The sequence below is a fragment of the Tamandua tetradactyla genome, chromosome 1, assembly GCF_023851605.1.
Source record: "Tamandua tetradactyla isolate mTamTet1 chromosome 1, mTamTet1.pri, whole genome shotgun sequence".
NCBI lineage: Eukaryota > Metazoa > Chordata > Mammalia > Pilosa > Myrmecophagidae > Tamandua > Tamandua tetradactyla.
In genome coordinates this window covers 21,402,401-21,424,512 of record NC_135327.1, presented here as the reverse complement: position 1 = coordinate 21,424,512, position 22,112 = coordinate 21,402,401, and the positions used below count along the sequence as shown (strand labels likewise).

At 37.0% G+C, this 22,112-nt stretch overlaps 1 protein-coding gene across 7 annotated transcripts in view; it reads left to right on the top strand.

Moving 5' to 3' along the window:
- TPX2 (TPX2 microtubule nucleation factor) overlaps positions 1-22,112 on the top strand; it is a 98,213-nt gene that overhangs the window by 8,794 nt on the left and 67,307 nt on the right. For 3 of the 7 annotated variants that reach the window (XR_013156036.1, XM_077111915.1, XM_077111913.1), the window contains exons 1-2: positions 1,096-1,257; positions 1,476-1,602. The exons of 1 other annotated variant lie outside the window; for it this stretch is intronic. The gene's annotated coding sequence lies outside the window, so the exon portion shown is untranslated. Of the gene's footprint in view, positions 1-1,095; positions 1,258-1,475; positions 1,603-22,112 lie in introns of those variants that run through there. 3 more of the 7 variants (XM_077111914.1, XM_077111910.1, XM_077111911.1) reach the window with 2 other exon arrangements.

The window sequence follows — 22,112 nt, the reverse complement described above, 5'->3', positions numbered from 1 at the left end:
ATACTTTAAAAATTACAGTAATTTCATATGTTAAAATGTATATGAGATGTGGTATGGCAATTCTCCATTGTTATTCTTCAAAATTCATATGCCACTTCTTGTGCTTTTCATCTTCCATATTAATTTTAGAATCAACTTGACAAACTCCCTAACAAAACCTATTGGGACTTTCATGGGAATTGCCCTGAACTTCTAATTTAGAGAATTAACATCTTTACTATGTTAGCTCTCCCCATCCAGTAACAAGGTTTAATTATTTTTGCAAAGTTATTCATTAAAGTTTTTTTTGTTTTTGTTTTTGCATAAGCAGGCACCGGGAATCCAACCCCGTTCTCTGATATGGCAGGCAAGAACTCTGCCACTGAGCAACCGTGGTCCGCCCTTCATTAAAGTTGTACAATTTTTAATTTTCCCAAAAAGGTCGTAGGCATTTTTTGAAACTTTGTAGTCTTTGTTGCTGTTATGATTTTTTGTTATTATTTTCTAATGACTGATGATGTATAAGAACAGATGTTCTTAATTCAAATCACATTTTCTCCACTTATTATGTGATCTTTAGACAAGTTTACTTAACCTCCCTGGACCTTTATTTTCTTTCCCACAACATGGGGATAATAGGCCAGCGATGTGGCTGGGAGAGGATGTAAAGCGACCTGTCACTCGGAAAGTACATAATGAACCGCGGCTTCAGGCCGGTAAAACCTGGGCGGTGACTGGATAAAGAGTTTGGGCAACTCCTGCATGACTGGGAGGGAATCTATGAGGGCGAATCTATGTTGCATGCAGGGGACTCCATGTTAAAACAAAGTGAATACCTATGTACATTCAAAGGCATAATGCGCAACTGTAGGGAGAATAGAATCATATAAAAAGTCTTCTTCCGTAAAAGTTTTAGAGAGATCCAGGATGCGCGCCTATTTGTTATCTGAATGGACTTCCCCCCTTTTATTTGGTATCACCTTACCCAAATTGTTTGGAGCAGAGCATTCTGGGATTTGCTTTCCTTCAAGAGCTGTTCCGGTGGGCTCACGCGAGTTCATGAAACTACATTTCCCAGCAGCCTCCAGGGTCGGTTGTTTGCTTGACTTCATCTCACTTCCGGCGCCTCTGCGATCTATAGAGCCAATCGGTTGGCTAGGATTGCTTGTTGCCGGCGCTCTGATTGGCGCATTCGACCGGAGAGCTTGGGTTCAAATCTTCAACGGTACTGAATGAGTCCCGCGGCTGGCCTGGCGGTCTCTGGTTGTTGGAGCTAAGGTGAGGCGAGGTGAACGGTGGGAAGAAAAGTGGGAGCAGATGGGGTGTGGGGCTCCTTTCCCCGTGGTTCCCGACCAGCCCGAGGTCGTTTCAGCGCCGTTCGCGCCACCAGCCCTGGGCTTCTAAGGCGGTTGTGGCGTGAGGGTGTCGCCCAGGGACGGGATGGGGGGAGGTCGTCGTGGGAGCGGGGCCTTGGACACCCCTTTTCTTGGTGACAGGAGTTTGCGGTGAAGTCTGTCTGGATCGAGTCTAGCGGGTTTGGCCTGGAGGTGGAAGTGGAGGCCGGCGGTGGGGAAGTATATTTGGAGGGAAAAGGGAGCTGCTGGGGACCGTCGGCTAATTCCGGTAACAACAGCAATTATTATTGTTAATACCCTGTTAATATGCAACGTCTTTTCTGGATTAAGCGTTCTGTGTGCATTTTCTCATTTAATTTTCGTACCAAGTCAATGAAGTAGGTACTGTTTTTAGCTACATATTACAGGAGAGGAAAGTAAGGCTCAGAATCCAGTTAAATTTCGAGAAAGGGGCCAAATAGGAGCTCCCCTTTCAAATGTGGCGATTAGTGAAGGAAAACAGATGTCAAACGACTACATTTCAACACCGCTGTGGAAGATAAGTGAAATGCTGTAAGAACATAGTTGAGGGAAAGTTCAATTCCACTCATCTTTCTACCTGGAATTTTAAGTCCATTCTATTTCATCCATATTTACCCAACTCTCCCGCTTTGCAACCCATCAGCAAATGTTACTTTCTTTCTGTTTTCCTTTCCCAGAACATTTATGAATTGGAAGGGGGAAGAAAAAGTGTTAACCAAACTGTAATATTTTAGGATTGGTTTGCCTCCTATTTTCGTTTTTTTTTTACATGGTCGGACACCAGGAATTGAACCCCGGTCTCTGGCATAGCAGGAAAAATCTCTGTCACTGAGCTACCGTGGCCCTCCCTATTTTCGTTTTTTTTTAAAACATTTTTTATTGTGAAATATAGCATATACAGAAAGCAATAAATGTCAAAGTACATTTTAACAGGTAGTTATGGAACAGATTTCAAAGTTTGGTGCACGTTATAGTTCCACAATTGCAGGTTTTCCTTCTAGCTACTTTAGGACACTGAAAACCAAAAAGAAAAATCAATATAATGATTCATTAGTCATACTCATTTGTTAAATCTTAACTTCTCTGTTATAAATCCTCCTTTAATCATTCTCCCACTCTTTTTTTTAACTTTAAGTATATAGTATAACATATATACAAAGCAAAGAAAGAAAAATGCAATTGTTTTCAAAGCACTCTTCAACAAGTAGTTACAGGACAGCTCCCAGACTTTGTTGTGGGCTAGCATAGGGTCCTCTTAGATTTTTCCTTCTAGCTGCTCCAGAATATAGGACGCTTGAAGGCTTAAATATTTTTTTATCACCACAATCGACTTTTTTTCTTTCTTTTCTGTGAAGAATAACATATATACAAAAAAGCAATAAGTCTCAAAGCACAGCACCACAACTAGTTGTAGAACAGATTTCAGAGTTTGATATGGGTTAAAGTTCCACAATTTTAGGTTTTTACTTCTAGCTGCTCTAAGATTCTGGAGATTAAAAGAGATGTCAATATAATGATTCAGCAATTATATTCATTTGTTAAGTCCTATCTTCTTTGAATAACTCCACCATCACTTTTGATCTTTCTATCCCTCTCTTTAGGGGTGTTTTGGCAATGGCCATCTAACTTTTCTAACTTTTTCATGTTGGAAGGGTCTGTCCATTCTCCCAATCTCTTTTTTTTTTTTTTTTTTTTTTTTTTTTAACATGGGCAGGCACCGGTAATCGAACCCGGGTCCTCTGGCATCGCAGGCAAGCATTCTTGCCTGCTGAGCCACCATGGCCCGCCCTCTCCCAATCTTTAGGGATATTTGGGTTATGCCCATTCTAACGTTTTTAATGTTGAAAAGGGGTGTTGACATGTGAGAAGGGGTATATGGAACTGGTTGATGTTTTTGGAGAGGCTGGCACCTTTGGGTTTCAGAACTTATTTGGCCTAGAAACCATCAGAAGATTTTAGGTTTCTGAAAAGTAAACTTAGTGTGTACAATTTTTGTAGAATCTCAGATAGAAACCTGGGTGTTATTTAGGGTTAACAGGAATGATGTTGGTTGGGGTTTGGGAAACCATAGCAATTTGCAATATCTAACTGAAGCTTGCATAAGCATAGCCCCCAGAATAGCCTCTCAACTCTGTTTGAACTTTCTTAGCCACTGATACTTTGTTACATTTCTTTACTTCTTTTTGGTCAGGAAGACATTGTCGATCCCATGGTGCTCCAGCCATCCCATCCCTGGATGAGGTGTCCCACATATGGGGAGGGGAATGACTTTTCTTGCAGAGTTGGTCTTAGAGAGAGAGAGGCCACATCTGAACAACAAAAAAGGTTCTCTGGAAGTACCTTTTAGGTGTAATTATAGGTAGGCTTAGTTTTTCACTTGCCTCCTATTTTCTGGATATCTGTTTTGTTTTTCCCACATACAATTTTCTAGGTTAGTACCAAGGACTCTCTCTAAAGCAGTCCTGCTGATTAGATACTTAAGATCGAAGAACATTTTGACTCCTTCATTTTGTTTCAAGGTCATCCGTATGTATACTCACTGATTCAGGCTTACCTTGTCTTACCATCCTATCACCTTGCTTTAAATTTCTCTCACTCATCAGATGTTGTTAAAATGGGTTTATTTGCTGCTGTGATGAAGGTATTTTTGTGTTGTGACCTGAGAGTATCCTATCTGCCATCAGGCTTACCCCCAAATCAAAGTTGGGTACGCTTGATTGGTTCAGAGTAGTACTGTTTGGTGTGTCGGTTCAGTATTTAGTTGTCACGCCTAGGATCAAATTTTTGTGGATCCCAGATTACTGAGCCAATCAGTTGATCTTTGGGAACGTACTGTGTGCGCAGATTAGTGTTAGTTACTATGGGTGTACAGAGATATGATGTACTCAAGAGGTTTCTGGTATGCTTGAAGACGAAAGATTGATTCAAATTGACAAGTGACTGTCAGAACCAAACAAGAGCATCTGAGTGTTCTATTGTGTTGTATTAATTGTAAGTGCCCTGGTAATTTAGAAGTCCCTAAGATCAGTGAAGCTTAAAATAGTCAAGGATCGCTTTGTGAAGCAGATGGGAAAGGATATGGTTCTTAATAGACAGCTTAAGTTAAACAGAGACTTGAACTGCTCTGACCCATAGGAATTATACACTGTCTTGAATTGGATAGGCATGAGGACACTATCTAAATTGATTACTACAAAATTGCAGATATAAAAAAAGGCTTAAATAACAACTAGATTGTATTCCATTAGGTTGGATACATTTGTTTGTGCTTTTAAATTATTTAAATAAAATTGGGTTTTTTCTTTTTTTAAAATTTTTTATTAATTAAAAAAAATTACAAGAAACCAAACATTCCCAACACATACACTCAGCAATTCACAATATCATCACATAGTTGCATATTCATCATCATGATCATTTCCCAGAACATTTGTGTAAATTCAGAAAAAGAAATAAAAAGACAACAGAAAAATAAAACAAAAACAGAAAAAAAATTTTTACATACTATACCCCTTAACCCTCCCCTTCATTGATCACTAGCATTTCAAACTAAATTTATTTTAACATTTGTTCCCCCTATTATTTATTTTTATTCCATATGTTCTACTCATCTGTTGACAAGGTAGATAAAAGGAGCATCAGACACAGAGGTTTTCACAATCACAGTCACACTGTGAAAGCTATATCATTATTCAATCATCATCAAGAAACATGGCTACTGGAACACAGCTGTACATTTTCAGGCAGTTCCCTCCAGCCTCTCCATTACATCTTGGTTAAGGAGGTGGTATCTACTTAATGCATAAGAATAACCTCCAGGATAACCTCTAGACTCTGTTTGGAATCTTTCAGCCATTGACACTTTGTTTCATTTCACTCTTCCCCCTTTAGGTCTAGAAGGTTTTCTCAGTCCCTTGATGCTGGGTCTCAGCTCATTCCAGAGTTTTTCGCAGTCCCTTGATGCTGAATCTCAGCTCATTCTGGGATTTCTGTCCCATGTTGCCAGGAAGATCCACACCCCTGGGAGTCATGTCCCACATAGACAGGGGGGAGGATGGTGAGTTTGCTTGCTGTGTTGGCTGGAGAGAGAGGCCACATCCGAGCAACAAAAGAGGTTCTCTTGGGGGTGACTCTTAGGCCTAATTTTAAGTAGGCTTGACCTATCCTTTGTGGGGTTAAGTTTCATATGAACAAACCCCAAGACTGGGGTCTCAGCCTATAGCTTTGGTTGCCCACACTGCTTGTGAGAATATCAAGAATTCAACTTGGGGAAGTTGAGTTTTCCCCCATTCTCACCATTCCCTGAAGGGGACTTTGCAAATAATTTCCACTCACTGATCAGATCATTCTGGGATTCATCAGGGCATCACCTGGACAAACCAACAAACTCTCATGTCCTATACAAAGTTTCATGTACTTAAGGCATTCAACCAACTATCTACATGAGTTATATTAGGAGATGCACTAGTCAAAGTATAAATTTCTACCAAATAAACATTTTTTGCTTTAGTCTCATATATAAGTTGAAATTTTAAAATATTAATTACCATCTATTTTCAGCACACTGCAGTAATGACATTCTTTTGTTCTTCCTCATGCAAAAACATTTTTTAAATTTGTACATTTAGTCACTATCATTGTACACTTTAGGCATTCCTAGATTATACCATCTCCTAGTCTTTATCGTCTATCTTTCTTTGTGATTTCATTTATGCCCCAGCCCAAATTGGGTTGTTTTCGCCAGTTTTATGCTTAAGCTTGTGTAGTCTAACCTTAATAAAATTAATGTATTTTATTTTATATAATGTATAAATTAATGTATTTTATTTTATGTAATTATATAATTACATAAATTATATATAATTAAATATTAATTATATTTACACTATATAATTATATATTTATATTATATAATTAATATTTTAATATTTTAATATTTTAATATTTTAATATTTTAATATATAATTATATATAAAATTATATTATTACATTATTTTATATAATGTAATTTATTTTAATCCATGTGTTTTACTCATCTGTAGTTGCAATTAAGCTACTCCAAGAAAAAGGATTGTGTGAGGAGGTCCTTCATTTCTTGTTCCAGAAGAACTTCAGACTACTACATTTCCTATGTATTTTTTTTTCTTCAGACTCTCCTGGAACTCTTTCTGTCCCATGTTGTATGGCTAACATTTTGATAGATTTTTCCAATTTTGCTCCATCCTATCATTTGGGTTTAATAAAATGATACATTAAACACCTTTTTACTTTTTTTCACTGAATAATTAGGTTATGAATATTTTTCCATGTCATTAAGATTTTTCACCACAATTTTAATGGATATATTGTGTTCTGAAATTGATCCTACCATAGTATTTTGCCCATTGAAGTCATGGGTCAAAAAGAATGCATATTCTTTTTTGGGGTGTGGAGGGTGGGTGGGTGCATGGGCCAGAAAGCGAACACAGTTCCTACCACTGAACAACCTGTGATGCAGGAATAAATATTCTTTTGATACATAATGTTAAATTGCCTTATGAGCAACCTATGTGAGTTTACATACTCACTAAAATGTATATTCATGTAGGCACTAATATATAGTTTTTGACTGTGTAATCCATTCAGATGGTATAAAAATCAAAACAATATAAAAAGATTTGTAGATTTGTAGTTAAAACTTCTTCCAACCCTGTCCTTGTCTGCCTCACTCCCTACTACCTCTCAAATAAACATCTTTACTAGGTTCTTGAATTTATATATATATGTGGGTGTCTGTGTGTTTCCCAAATCAGAAAGCTTTTGGAGGATAAAACTCTCCACAAGACTGAATGATGGCATCATTGAGTCTGTCCAGGTCCTTTAAGTCATATAAGAGTAGATGATTGTTTGTACAATTTTAGCAGAACTGAGTTTATAATTCTTAAAAAGTTCAATGTAAAACTCACAAATTTGGGAGAGAAATGATAGAAAAATATATTTGCTTAAGGTTTCTGGACAGTGATAAATTAGAGCAAGTGTCCATGTGTCCTGTACTGACTTCTGAGTATTTGGACACTGAGGGATTGTCATTGGATTTTAAATTGACCCAATTTTGGAAGCTTCATAGATCTGTTTCTGTAAACAGATCTGATTTCAGCTTAGAAGTTGACAAACAAATGTGGAAACACAAAGTCCATTAAACTTCCATCAGACTTAGTTTGTGACTGTGCTTAACAGTTAAGATTGCATTGGATTACGTTGCCATTTACTGACTCCTGCTAATCTCTTAGGTACAAGAAAAAAAATGTAGGTGTTTTCTCCCTGGGTAAGATGAAAATAACTCAACTCTATTTAACTTGTGGTACTGTAACCTGATCTCCTATCCCTTGTGAATGTAGGAGAGGGTGTCCCTAGGGAAATGGCGCTGGCTTGGATGGGACCATCTTAACTCTCCCTGGACTGTTTACAGACTCTTAATATGCTTCCAGTGTCTTAATACCAGTTTTTACCTACTTCTGAAAACTTTACTTGGCCATGGTTTGTAGGAAGTTTCCCTTTTTGGATGACCACTTAAAATTTGCACTTTAAAACAGAGAATAGTCTTAGAACACAACTCTTTAGTCCAAAAGAGAAAAAAATTAAGTTACTACATTCTAATGAAGTCTTGACTTACTCTATTTATTTTATTAGTTTATCAATTGTTTAACTCATAATTTTCCCTTTACTAGAAATAGGCAACAAATAGCTCACAAACTAGGTAATGAAGGTGCTCTATAGCATCCATCACACCAGTCTTTGTTTTGCTTACAAGTTGCTAGTTCACTGTTTCAGCCCTGCTTAGAATATACCCTCTTGCAATTTTCCCTCACCCCCTCTGAACCTGCACCTTTTGATTTATAGAGCTTGTCAAGGCTAGTTATTTTTGGTTTGAGAGTGAAGAGAGACAGAAGGCAATGGGAGGTTAATTTCAGATGAGTGTGAACACAGATTACATTGCTTTTTCTATAGTGTTTCTCATAAACTTTTTCTGCATTCATTTTCCTTTTCAGTTTATCTCTTCCCAGAGATAAGTCAACAGAAAAAGTCAGAATTCATCCAGAGTCTGTAGAACCCAGTGGATCTGTTTGTATATGTCAGATATCACTTCTATCAGGAAGACTTCTCTAACCTTTCTTTGCCCTGTTCCCCGTCTTTGCACTTTGATAGTACCCTGCTTTTATCCCCATTACAGCAAGGTTCTCCCAGTATCCTAATTGTCTGGATTCCCTGTACAACTAGGAATTCCTTAAGGTATATATCCTTCTATTCAGGCTTTGTTTGTTTTTGGAAATAGAAGTGGATCGAATGGTAGATTGCATTTAGAAGGGGGATTTATAAGGAACCTAACTAGTTCATAACATTTGGGTGAGGGTTTTTCCTTACATTTATTGTAGGAGTTTTTGTAAGAGGTAGCTGATCCTCTACCCAGAATATTTCTAGTTTTGCAACAATCTGAAGCGTGGCAGATTCAGATAATTTTGACATGTGAAGCTGATTCTCTTGCTTGGCAGTTTCATTTGTTTGGTGGAATGTGGTTGACGCATGTGCCTTTTTTTTTTTTTTTAGTAAGACTTGTTGACAGAAATTCTATCTTGATTAAGGGGTGTAGGAAGGCATCCAGTTCCCACCATGCCTGGGGCACTCATTTAAACAGTTGACTTTGGCCCTGGCCTGTTCCATTTCCCTCTTAGTTCCTATGGACTTTGATTTTTGATTGTTTCACATCCTAATATAGATTATTTGTGGGGAGGGCTGTGTGGTGAACCTATAATAACCTAATCATTACCTCTGATTTTCTTTATAAATATTTCTATATTTCTTTTTGTACTATCATCCTGCATTAAGAAGAGTCAGGCTTCTCGATGGATACAACTTGTTTATTTGTTCCCTTTTTTCAGGGAGCCAGAGAGAGGGAGATAGTATGATCCTGAGTTGACCATACTAGATCAATGATATTTCAAAAGAAATCTTTTTAAAAAGAGGTTGTCATGTTAGAAAAATAGTATTTGGTTTGAAAATTTCACCTAAAGATTAGGCATACTTAAGTTTGTGCTCCTTGCCTTTTTCTTCCACCAGCCAAATGATATCCTAAATCTCAGAAGATATCCTTCCTTCTGATGCTTGAATACCCACTTTTTTCTTTTTTTCCAAATTTTTTATTGTGAAATATATATATACCAAAAAAAGCAATAAATTTGAAAGTACATTTTAACAAATAGTTATAGAACAGATTTCAAAGTTTGGTGTGGGTTACAGTTCCACAATTTCAGGTTTTTCCTTCTAGCTGCTCCAAAACACTGGAGACTAAAAAGAAATAATTATTCAGTAGTCATACTCATTTGTTAAATCCTATTTTCTCTATTATAACTCCCCTCTCCTTTGATCCTTCTCCCAGTCTTTAGGGATATTTGGGTTATGCCCATTCTATCTTTTTATGTTGAAAAGGGGTGTGGACATATGAGATAGCAGGATGAAACTGGTTGATGTTCTTGGAGAGACTGGCATCTCTGGGTTTTAGGACTTACCTGGCTTAGGAACCATCTGAAGATTTTAGGTTTCTGAAATGTAAACTTTAGTGCATGCAACTTTTGCAGAATCTCAGATAGATCCCTGGGTATTCTTTAGGGTTAGCAGGAATGATGTTGGGTGGGGCTTGGCAAACCATGGCAATTAGCAATGTCTTGTAAAAAGAACAGCCTCCAGAATAGCCTCTGGACTCTGTTTGAACTCTCTTAGCCACTGATACCTGATTTTGTTACATTTCTTTTCCCCTTTTTGGTCAGGAAGGCATTGTTGATCCCATGGTGCCAGGGCCACACTCATCCCTGGATATCATGTCCCATGTTGCCAGGGAGACTCATAGCACTGGACATCATGCACCATGTAGTAGGGAAGGGAATGATTTTTTTTTTTTTTTTTTGCAGGGTTGGTCTTAGAGACAGAGGCCACATCTGAGCAGCAAAAAACGTTCTCTGGAAGTAACTTTTTAGGCATAATTATAAGATACCTTAGCTTCTCTGCTACAGAAATAAGTTTCATAAGAGCAAACCTCAAGATCAAGGGCTTGGCTTATTGACTTGGGAGTCCCTAGTGTTTGAGAGAATAGCATGTTTCCAAGGTGGTAAAGTTTAATAGTTCCATACTTTTTCTCCAGTCTCTCAAGAGTGAATACTTTCGAAAGTCTCTTTTACTCTGTAATATCTATGGGGAGGTTCAGATTAACCTTCATTTCATATATATATATATATATATATATATATATATATATATATGAAAGACTCTATAAATAAAAATACACAAAGTACAACCAAGAAGTTAAGGGATGATGTTATGTTTATTTTATGGGAAAATTCAGCCTAGACCTTTCTCAGTATATTTTAGATTAGGATTTTAATTTATTGAGGTGAAATTCACATAGCATAAGATTACATTTAAAAGTGAGAAATTAAAAAAAAATTGAGCAGTTCAGTGGCATTTAGTACATTCACAGTGTTGTGCACCCTCACCATTTCTATTTAGTTCCAAAACGTTTCCATCACTCCCAATATCAATCCTATACCCTTTAAGCAGTTTCTTCCCATTCTCCCCTCCTCACAGCCTCCGGCCTCCACCAATGCGTTCTGTCTCTGAATTTATTCTTAATGGATATTTCCTATAAATGTGTCATACAATTTCTGATCTTTTGTGTTTGGCTTGCTTCGTAGTTTTTTTTTTTTTTTTTTTTGTATGCTATATGGTGGAGTCATATTTTATTATTTTTCCATGTGAATATCCCATTATTGCAACCCCATTTGTTGAATTTTTGTTTGTTCTTTTTTTGGGGAGTACATGGACCAGGAATCGATCCTGGGTCTCCTACATGGTAGGCAAGAGTTCTACTGCTGAACTACTCTTGTATCCCTGCTTCTTAGTTTTTTTAAACAGAAAAGTATGCATTTGTATGTAATAAAATATTCAAAGTATATAAAAGTTAATATGGTGAAACATCTTCTCTCAATCTAGACTTCTGATGTTCCTTCCCAGACTTAACCACTGTTAAACTTATTTTGTCTCCTTCCATAAATGTGTATGTGTATAGAAATGTATATATGAGCATATGTTGCCCCTTCTCCTTTTAACACGGATGGGAGCATGCTATTCTGCATTTTGCTTTTCTCACTTAATAGATTTTGGAGCTCATTCTGGACATATCATCACATATTCACAGTTACTTAATATTAAAGTTGCCTAATATTTCATGTTATGCTTGTGCCAAAGTTTATTCACCCTATCTCTTATTGGTGAGATTTTGGTTTTTGGTGTTCTTGCTTTTATGAACAATATTACAGTGAACACTCTTGTGCTTAAACGTGCTCAGAGAGATATCTGTAAGATAAATCTTGAATTTGGCAAGATTTGTCAAAAAGAAAAATGCAAATAGTCCTTCATAGATGCTAACAATATACCTCCAAAATTAAGAAAAATGATGTGAGGATGTTAAATTTGAATGCTTCCTAGTTAGATTTCAGCAGCATGCTTTGGTGGGTTCATGGTTTTTAGGAGGTGAAGTGGTGTTCCGCTGCATACTACATTCCTGCCTCTTCCTTCCGCCAGTTCTAGTTGTCTTCATTACATTCCTGACTGGGAAGTGCTCCCAGTGACCTGGGTTAGGCAGTAAGATCATGGGAATCCAAAAATTTCCCATGCCTTTCAACATTTTTGTTCACAAAATGCAAGGAAAACTTCCTCCTCATAGCTGGGGAATTTTAACTACAGTCAGTCACTGAGTGATCTTTGCATGCCTTAGGAACCTTTGAATAGAAATGTGATCTGGGAAAGGAAGAGTATCATTAGATCAAATGGTGGTGATAGTACTTTACAGTAGTTATTTCATAGGACTTGAAATACCTTCTCATTTGTTCATGGGAAATAGGTAGGCAGGGAGGTAGAGTGACTTGTCCATTGCTGTGTACATCTAGTAAATGCCAGAGACAGAGCTAGAATGCTTGACTTCTGTGTTAGTTAGGATTGTTTTTGGCTGTTTTGTGACAGAAAATGTGGCTATAATGGCAATGCAAAAATATTATTTTTCTCATGTAAGAAGTCTGGAGTTAAGTGGTTGCTGGTATTTGATCAGTAGCTTAGCAGTATCTGGGCCAAACACTGTTATTCTCTTGGTCATCCACTTATGGGCACAAAATGGCTACTGTAGGTCTAGCCATTATATCTGCCTTCAAGACAGGAAGAAGGATGGAGGGAAAGAGTAGAGACAGATGCTATCAAGAAAATAAGAGCTTTCCTACAAATTCCTCAGCAGATTCCTACTTAGTTCTTATTGGCCAGAATTTTCCCATGGCTATCCCAAACTGGAAGGTGGCTGTGAAGATTTCCATTTTAGTGTGCTTCCTACTGTTCTCAGGATTTCAATGAAAGGTATTAATCATAGTTTGACTTCAGCCATGTTATCTCTATTTCTTTTTATACTTATGGTTCATACTACATTATTTAGATATTGTATATTATCATATATTGAATGTGATAGGACCTTAGCTCCTCTCTAGATATTAAATTCTGATACCTGGGACTAAATCATCTACTTCTTCTATCGGGATATAGAGAGTCTCATCTCTCTGTTGGATACTGGTGGGAAAGTTGTTCAGATAGCATCAAGCCACATCTTGTAGCTCCTAACAAGTGTGCAGTATGAGTAGATCACTGGTAAATAACTTGGTAAGTTAATGAAAGTAGAAATATGGGAGAGTGAAAAATTTATAATGGGGATAATAAAGAGCCCGCTATTCAGACAAAAGGCTGGGGGACAGAAGGATGTGGAAAGCATTGCGCTGAAATGAGGAACCTGAGTTCTCGATCTGGCTCTTTTATGTAACTATTGATGTTGGACAAGTCATTTACTCTCTTTTTTTTTTTTTTTTTCCATTATATATATTTTTTAAATTTTTTTATTAATCAAAAAAAAGAAAAGAAATTAACACAACATTTAGAAATCATTCCATTCTACATATGCACTCAGTAATTCTTAGTATCATCACATAGATGTATGATCATCATTTCTTAGTACATTTGCATCGATTTAGGAAAAGAACTAGCAAAACAGCAGAAAAAGATATAGAATGTTAATATAGAGAAGAGAATTAAAATAATAATACTAATAATATATATATATATAAAAAGGAAAAAGAAAAAAACAAAAACAAAAGATACAAACACACAAACAAACAAACAAAAAACCATATTTCAGGTGCAGCTTCATTCAGTGTTCCAACCTAGTTACATTACACTTAGGTATTATTGTGCTGTCCATTTTTGAGTTTTTGTATCTAGTCCTGTTGCACAGTCTGTATCCCTTCAGCTCCAATTACCCATTATCTTACCCTGTTTCTAACTCCTGCTGGTCTCTGTTACCAATGATATAGTCCAAGCTGATTCTCGAATGTCGGTTCACATCAGTGGGACCATACAGTATTTGTCCTTTAGTTTTTGGCTAGACTCACTCAGCATAATGTTCTCTAGGTCCATCTATGTTATTACATGCTTCATAAGTTTAGTCTGTCTTAAAGCTGCATAATATTCCATCGTAGGTATACGCCACAGTTTGTTTAGCCACTCGTCTGTTGATGGGCATTTTGGCTGTTTCCATCTCTTTGAAGTTGTAGATAACGCTGCTATAAACACTGGTGTGCAAATGTCCGTCTGTGTCTTTGCCCTTAAGTCCTTTGAGTAGATACCTAGCAGTGGTATTGCTGGGTCGTAATCCATTCTGCCATTCTATGTCTTTTGATTGGGAAATTCAGTCCATTAACTTTTAGTGTTATTACTGTTTGGATAATATTTTCCTCTACCATTTTGGCTTTTGTATTATATATATCATATCTGATTTTCCTTCTTTCTACACTTTACTCCATACCTCTCTCTTCTGTCTTTTCGTATCTGACTCTAGTGCTCCCTTTAGTATTTCTTGCAGAGCTGGTCTCTTGGTCACAAATTCTCTCAGTGACTTTTTGTCTATAAATGTTTTAATTTCTCCTTCATTTTTGAAGGACAGTTTTGCTGGATATAGGAGTCTTGGTTGGCAGTTTTTCTCTTTTAGTGATTTAAATATATCATCCCACTGTCTTCTAGCTTCCCTGGTTTCTGCTGAGAAATCTACACATAGTCTTATTGGGTTTCCCTTGTATGTGACAGATTGTTTTTCTCTTGCTGCTTTCAAGATCCTCTCTTTCTCTTTGACCTCTGACATTCTAACTAGTAAATGTCTTGGAGAACGCCTATTTGGGTCTATTCTCTTTGGGGTGCGCTGCACTTCTTGGATCTGTATATTTAGGTCTTTCATAAGAGTTGGGAAATTTTCAGTGATAATTTCTTCCATTAGTTTTTCTCCTCCTTTTCCCTTCTCTTCTCCTTCTGGGACACCCACAACACGTATATTTGTGCGCTTCATATTGTCATTCAGTTCCCTGATTCCCTGCTCAAGTTTTTCCATTCTTTTCCCTATAGTTTCTGTTTCTTTTTGGAATTCAGTTGTTCCATCCTCCAGTTCACTAATTGTAGCTTCTGTCTCTTTAGATCTACCATTGTAGGTATCCATTGTTTTTTCCATTTTTTCTTCTTTGTCCTTCACTCCCACAAGTTCTGTGATTTGTTTTTTCAGATTTTCTATTTCTTCTTTTTGTTCAGCCCATATCTTCTTCATGTCCTCCCTCAATTTATTGATTTGGTTTTTGAAGAGTTTTTCCATTTCTGTTCGTATATTCAGCGTTAGTTGTCTCAGCTCCTGTATCTCATTTGAACTATTGGTTTGTTCCTTTGATTGGGCCATATCTTCAATTTTCCGAGCGTCATCCATTATTTTCTGCTGGTGTCTGGGCATTTGATCAGATCTCCCTGGGTGTGGGACCCAGCTGGTTGAAAGGTTTTTCTGTGGAATCTCTGGGCTCTGTTTTTCTTTTCCTGCCCAGTAGGTGGCGCTCGTGGCGGTCGTTTGTCTGCGGGGCAGTCGGCCCGGGAAACCGCGCGTGGAGGCGGGGGTCGCTGGCCGTGGCTTGGGGGAGTGCCGGTCCAAATTGCCCAGCTGGCCCGAGACGCCAAGCGTGACGGGAGGGCCCCGCTATCCAATGTTCCCAGTCAGACCGGGGAGCCACGTGCGTGGAGGGGACCCCAGACGCCAGCCACCCCAGCCGGGAAAACGTGCACCCCTCGGGTATCTCACAGCAGTGGATTCTCCCTACCCGTTCAGCCGTTCCAGAATGGGGTACGCTGTCTTTTTTGGTCTCTTTCGTGACTCCGGGAGCTGTTTTGTATTGTTTCTGTTTCTTTAGTTGCTTTTCTGGAGGAGGAACTAAGACCCGCGCGTCTTACTAAGCCGCCATCTTCTCCGGATGTCCATTTACTCTCTTTTACCTACGGCTTCCTCCTCTAGGATGAGAATAATAATTGCTGCTATGCAGAATTGTTATGAGCATTAGAAATAGTACACATTTAGTACTTCATGGAGCATGGAATAAGCACATCTGGTAGCTGTTATTACCATGGTCATAAGTAGTATTGTTGTGTGATCTTTGAGAACTCCTTTTTGCCTTAATTAATCCTTACCTATAATCTGGAAAAGTTAATTGTTCTCAACTCTGAAATGTCAATTTTCTACATTAGTAACTCAATCAGAGCATTGTTATAAAGGTATAAAACTTATAAAGGAGTTCTGGCTGCAGACTGTTCATAGGAAAGACCATTGGATGATGAAGTTCTCTGGTATATAGATTGCTGTCACTAGGTAAACCAAATATTTCTTTAGGTAAATGTTTTTGAGGCAGCGTAAGGCCCAGAAATAACTTCTAAATTATCCCAGTCCACTGAAAGAAGCTAATGAAATGCTGGCCAGACCACTGAGGAAGAATGTAAATTGGGTGCATCTGATCTCATAATTTATCTCAGAGTATGGGGTAGCAGAGAAAATGAGCACTGAGAACTGTTAATGCCCAGAGTTGGCAAGGGTTTGAGGAATTGGCACACTTCTCTGCTAATGAAAGTAGGCGTTACTCTTCTGGGGAACATTTTCACAGTGTGTCAACAACCTTTGACCCCGTATTTTACCTGTAAGAATTTATTTTAAGGGAAGAAATATGAATGTGTACAGAAATTTAGCAAGAGTGTTCTTATTTAATATCTGTTTCTATCAGCAGTATCTTTAATGTGAAAATATTAGAAAAAGCCAAAAAATAGGAGTTAAATAAGTTATGGTACAGCCGTTAATTGACTCCATATTTATTTATATTTTTTATTTTTTTGTATATTTTTATTATAATAACAGACATCAAACATTCTTTATTTTTCTCTTTTCCTTTTTATTTTTTAATTAAAAATTTTTTTCAACATAACATACAAACATGAGCATTCTTTGTTTTTTTAATTTTATTAATTTTTAAATTTTTAAAAAAAATGACAAGAAAGAAACACTTTCTTAGCATATGATCATTCCGTTCTACATATATAATCAGTAATTCACAGTATCATCACATAGTTGCATATTCGTCATCATGATCATTTCTTAGAACATTTGCATCAATTCAGAAAAAGAAATAAAAAGACACCAGAAAAAAAAATTATACATACCATACCCCTTACCCCTCCCTTTCATTGATCTCTAGCATTTCAAACTAAATTTATTTTAACATTTGTTCCCCCTATTATTTGTTTTTATTCATACAAACATGAACATTGTCACTGCTCTAGTTTGCTAGCTGCCAGAATGCAATATAGCATAAATGGAGTGGTTTTTAAAAAGGAGAATTTAATAAGTTGCAAGTTTATAGTTCTAAGACCAAGAAAAATGTCCCAATTAAAACAAGTCTTTAGAAATTTCCAATCTAAGGCATCTGGGGTAAGATACCTTGGTTGAAGAAGTCTGATGAAGTTCAGGGTCTGTTTCTCAAGGGAGACGGCACATGGCAAACACAGGGAGTCTCTCTTATCTGGAAAGGCACATGGTGAACACAGCATCATCTGCTAGCTTTCTCTCCTGGCTTCCCGTTTCATGAAGCTCCCCGGGAGGCATTTTCTTTCTTCATCTCCAAAGGTTGCTGGCTGGTGGACTCTCTGCTTCTCATGGCTATGTCATTCTCTGCTCTCTCAGAATCTCTCACATTCTCCAAAATGTTTCCTCTTTTATAGGATTCCAGTAAACTAATGAAGACCCACCCAAATGGAAGGGAGACACATCTCCACCTAATCCAGCTTAACAACCACTCTTGATTGAGTCACATCTCCAGGAAGATGATCTAATTACAGTTTCAAATATACAGTACTGAATAGGGATTAGAAGAAACAGCTGCCTTTACAAAATGGGATTAGGATTAAAACATGGTTTTTCTAGGGTACGCATCCTTTCAAACCAGCATACTTACCATATGATCATTCCATTCTTGGTATATAAACAGTAACTCACAATATCATCACATAGTTGTATAGTCATCATCATGATGATTTCTTAGAACATTTGCATCAATTCAGAAAAAGAAATAAAAAGAAACAAGAAAAAAACTCATACATACCATACCCCCCTTCCCCTTCCCTCTCATTGATTGCTAGTATTTCCATCTACCCAATATTTTAGCCTTTGTTTCCCCTACTTTTTTCCTATACTACCTTTCATTGATCACTAGCATTTCAATCTACTAAATTTGTTTTAACATTTATCCCCCCTATTTTTCGTTTATTTTTAATCCATATGTTTTACTCATCTGTCCATAAGGTAGAAAAAAGGAGCATCAGACACAAAGTTTCCACAATCACACAGTGAAAGCTATATCATTATACAATCATCTTCAAGAAACATGGCTATTGGAACACAGCTCTACATTTTCAGGCAGTTCCCTCCAGCTTCTCGAATATACCTTAACGAAAAAGGTGGTATCTGTATAATGTATAGGAATAACCTCCAGGATAACCTCTTGACTCTGTTTAAAATCTCTCAGCCATTGACACTTTATTTTGTCTCATTTCGCTCTTTCCCCTTATGGTCGAGAAGATTTTCTCAATCCCTTGATGCTGATTCCCAGCTCACTCTAGGATTTCTGTCCCACGTTGCCAGGAAGGTTTACACCCATGGGAGTTATGTCCCATGTAGAGGGGGAGGGCGGTGAATTTGCTTGTTGTGTTGTCTGAGAGAGAGAGGCTACATCTGAGCAACAAAAGGGATTCTCTGGTGGTGACTCTTAGGCCTAATTTTAAGTAGGCCTATCCTGTCCTTTGTTGGGATAAGTTTCATAGGGACAAACCCTAAGAATGAGGGCTTGTCCTATTGCTTTGGTTGTCCCCACTGCTTGTGAGAATATCAGAAATTCTTCAGATAGGGAAGTTGAATTTTTCCTCCCTTTCACCCCATTTCCCCATAGGGATCCTGCAAATACCTCTTTATTCACTGTTGAAATCACTCTGGGTTTTATTGGGGCATCACACTAACCTGGATAAACCAACAAAATCTCATATCCTATTCAAGATTCCATGTACATATGGTGTTCAATTAAATTGTTCATATAAGGAAATTAGGAAATGCGCTAGTCAAAATATAAATCTTGTACCAAATAAACATTTCTTGCTTTAGTCTCACACAGAAGTTGAAGTTTTAAAATATGAATGACCATCTATTTTCAACACTGCAATATTGTCATTCCCTTGTTTTTCCTCATGCAAAAAAAGTACAAATTTTTAAATTTATACATTCAGTCACTATCATTGTACATTCTAGGCATTCCTAGATTATACCATTTCAGTTGTTATTGTCAGCTTTCCTTCTGGTTTCATGTGTGCCCCCAGCCCTTCTCCCTCTTAGAATTCTCACATTCAGTTTCATTTAGTGTACTTACATTATTGTGCTACAAATAGTTAGTATTGTGCTATCCAATTCTGAATTTTTACCATCTATAGCTCTTCAGCTTCAATTACCCAATCTCTGCCCTGTATCTATCTCCTGGTAACCTCTGTTCTTAACTGAAATTCTCCAAGTTTACTCGTTAATGTTAGTTCATATATCAGTGAGACCATACAGTTTTTGTCCTTTTGTTTCTGGCTAATTTCACTCAGCACAATGTCCTCAGGGTCCGTCCACGTTGTTACATGCTTCATGACTTTATTCTGTCTTACAGCTGCCTAATATTACGTTATATGTATATGCCACAGCTTGTTTAGCCACTTGTCTGTTGATGAACATTTGGGCTGTTTCCATTTCTTGGCAATTGTAAATAATGCTACTATAGATATTGGTGTGCAAATGTCCATTTGTCTCCTTGCCCTCATGTCCTCTAAATAGATACCTAGCAATGGTATTGCTGGATCATGTGGCAATTCTGTACTTAGCTTCCTAAAAAACCGCCAAACTGCCTTCCACAGTGGTTATACCATTTTACATTCCCACCAACAGTGGATAAATGTGCCTGTTTTTCCACCTCCTCTCCAGCACTTCTTGTTTTCTGTTTTACTGAAAATGGCCATTTTGGTGCGTGTGAGATGATATCTTATTGTGGTTTTGATTTGCATTTCCCTAATAGCTAGGAAAGTTGAGCATTTTTTCATGTGCCCGTTAGCCATTTGTATTTCTTCTTCTGAGAAGTGTCTGTTCATGTCTTTTGCCCATTTTATAATTGGGTTGTTTGTCTTTTTGTTGTTGAGTTGAATAATCTCTTCATATATTGTGGATGCTAGACCCTTGTCTGATAAGTCGTTTCCAAATATTTTCTCCGATTCTGTAGGCTGCTTGTTTACTTTCTTGACGAAGTTCTTTGATGCACAAGAGTGTTTAGTTTTGAGGAGTTCCCATTTATCTATTTTTTTCTTCAATGCTCATGCTTTGGGTGTAAGATCTAGGAAACCACTGCCTATTAAAAGTTTTATAAGATATTTCCCTACATTTTTTTCTAAAAGTTTTATTGTATTTGATCTATTGTTTAGGTCTTTGATCCATATAGAGTTAATTTTTGTATAGGGTGAGGTATGGATCCTCTTTCATTCTTTTGCATGTGGATATCCAGTTCTCCAAGTACCATTTATTAAAGAGACTGTTCTGTCCCATTTGAGTTGGCTTTACTGCCTTATGAAAGATGAATTGTCCATAAATGGAGAGGATTTATATCTGAACACTTTATTCGATTCCGTTGGTCAGTATATCTATCTTTATGCCAGTACCATGCTGTTTTGACCACCGTAGCTTCGTAATATGCCTTAAAGTCAGGTTGTGTGAGACTTGCGACTTCATTTTTCTTTCTCCAGATATTTTTAGCTATTCGGAGCACCCTGCCCTTCCAGATAAATTTGGTAATTGGTTTTTCTATTTCTGCAAAGTAAGTTTTTGTGATTTTAATTGATACTGCTTGAATCTATAAATCAGTTTATGTAGAATTAACATCTTAACTGTATTGTTTTCCAATCCATGAACACAGTATGCACTTCCATTTATTTAGGTCTTCTGTGATTTCTTTTAGCAATTTCTTGTAGTTTTCTTTGTCTAAGTCTTTTGTATCCTTAGTTAAATTTATTCCTAAATATTTTATTCTTTTGGTTGCAGTTATAAATGGAATTTTTTTCTTGATTTCCTCCTCAAATTGCTCATTACTAGTGTATAGAAACACTGCAGATTTTTGAGTGTTGATCGTGTAACCTTTCAATTTGCTGTACTCATTTATTTAGCTCTAGTAGTTTTGCTGTGGATTTTTCAGGGTTTTCGACATATAGTGTCATATCATATGCAAAAAGTGAGAGTTTTACTTCTTCTTTTCCAATTTTGATTCTTTGTATTTCTTTTTCTTGCTTGTAAGAAATTGCTCTGTCTAGAATTTCCAACACAATGTTGAATAACAGTGGTGACAGTGGACATCCTTGTCTTGTTCCTGATCTTAGGGGAAAAGTTTTCAGTTTTTCCCCATTGAGGACGATGTTTGTTGTGGGTTTTTCATATATCCCTTTCTCATGTTGAGGAAATTCCCTTGTATTCCTATCCTTTGAAGTGTCTTCATCAAGAAAGGATGTTGAATTTTGTCAAATGCCTTTTCTACATCAATCGAGATGATCATACGTTTTTTCTGCTGTGATTTGTTGATAACAGTGTATTACATTAATTGATTTTCTTATGGTGAACCATTCTTGCATACCTGGGATGAATCATACTTGGTTATGGTGTATAATTCTTTTAATGTGCTGCTAGATTGAATTTGCAAGAATTTTGTTGAGGATTTTTTTTTTTTAAACAAAGATTGGATATCTTCATTAGCTTAACTATAGCCATATTTTTTTTTTTTTTTTTTTTTTTTTTTTTTTTTTAGAAAGGGAAACATTTTTAAACATTTTCTTGTTTTATTGTATTCTGTTTCTCCGTTTTTGTTACATGGGCTGGGGCCGGGAATCGAACCGAGGTCCTCCGGCATAGCAGGCAAGCACTTTGCCCGCTGAGCCACCGCGGCCCGCCCAACTATAGCCATATTTTAATAAGGTATCCAAAAAATCATTGTAAAACCTCTGTTTGCACTGTAAGTTTCATAAACAGTTTAAAATTAAGGCAACAAGGAAAAAAATCTACAGATTCAGATAGCTGTTTCTTAAATTCTAAATATTAAACGCTAAGTTAAATACTGTTTGATCAGCTGTCAATACCGTGAATGTTCTCAAATGGCTATTAGAAAGTTATTCCAAATGTCTATGTTGCTATATAGTAAATGACCTATGTTACTAAACATTTTCCTGATTTCAGGAAAATAT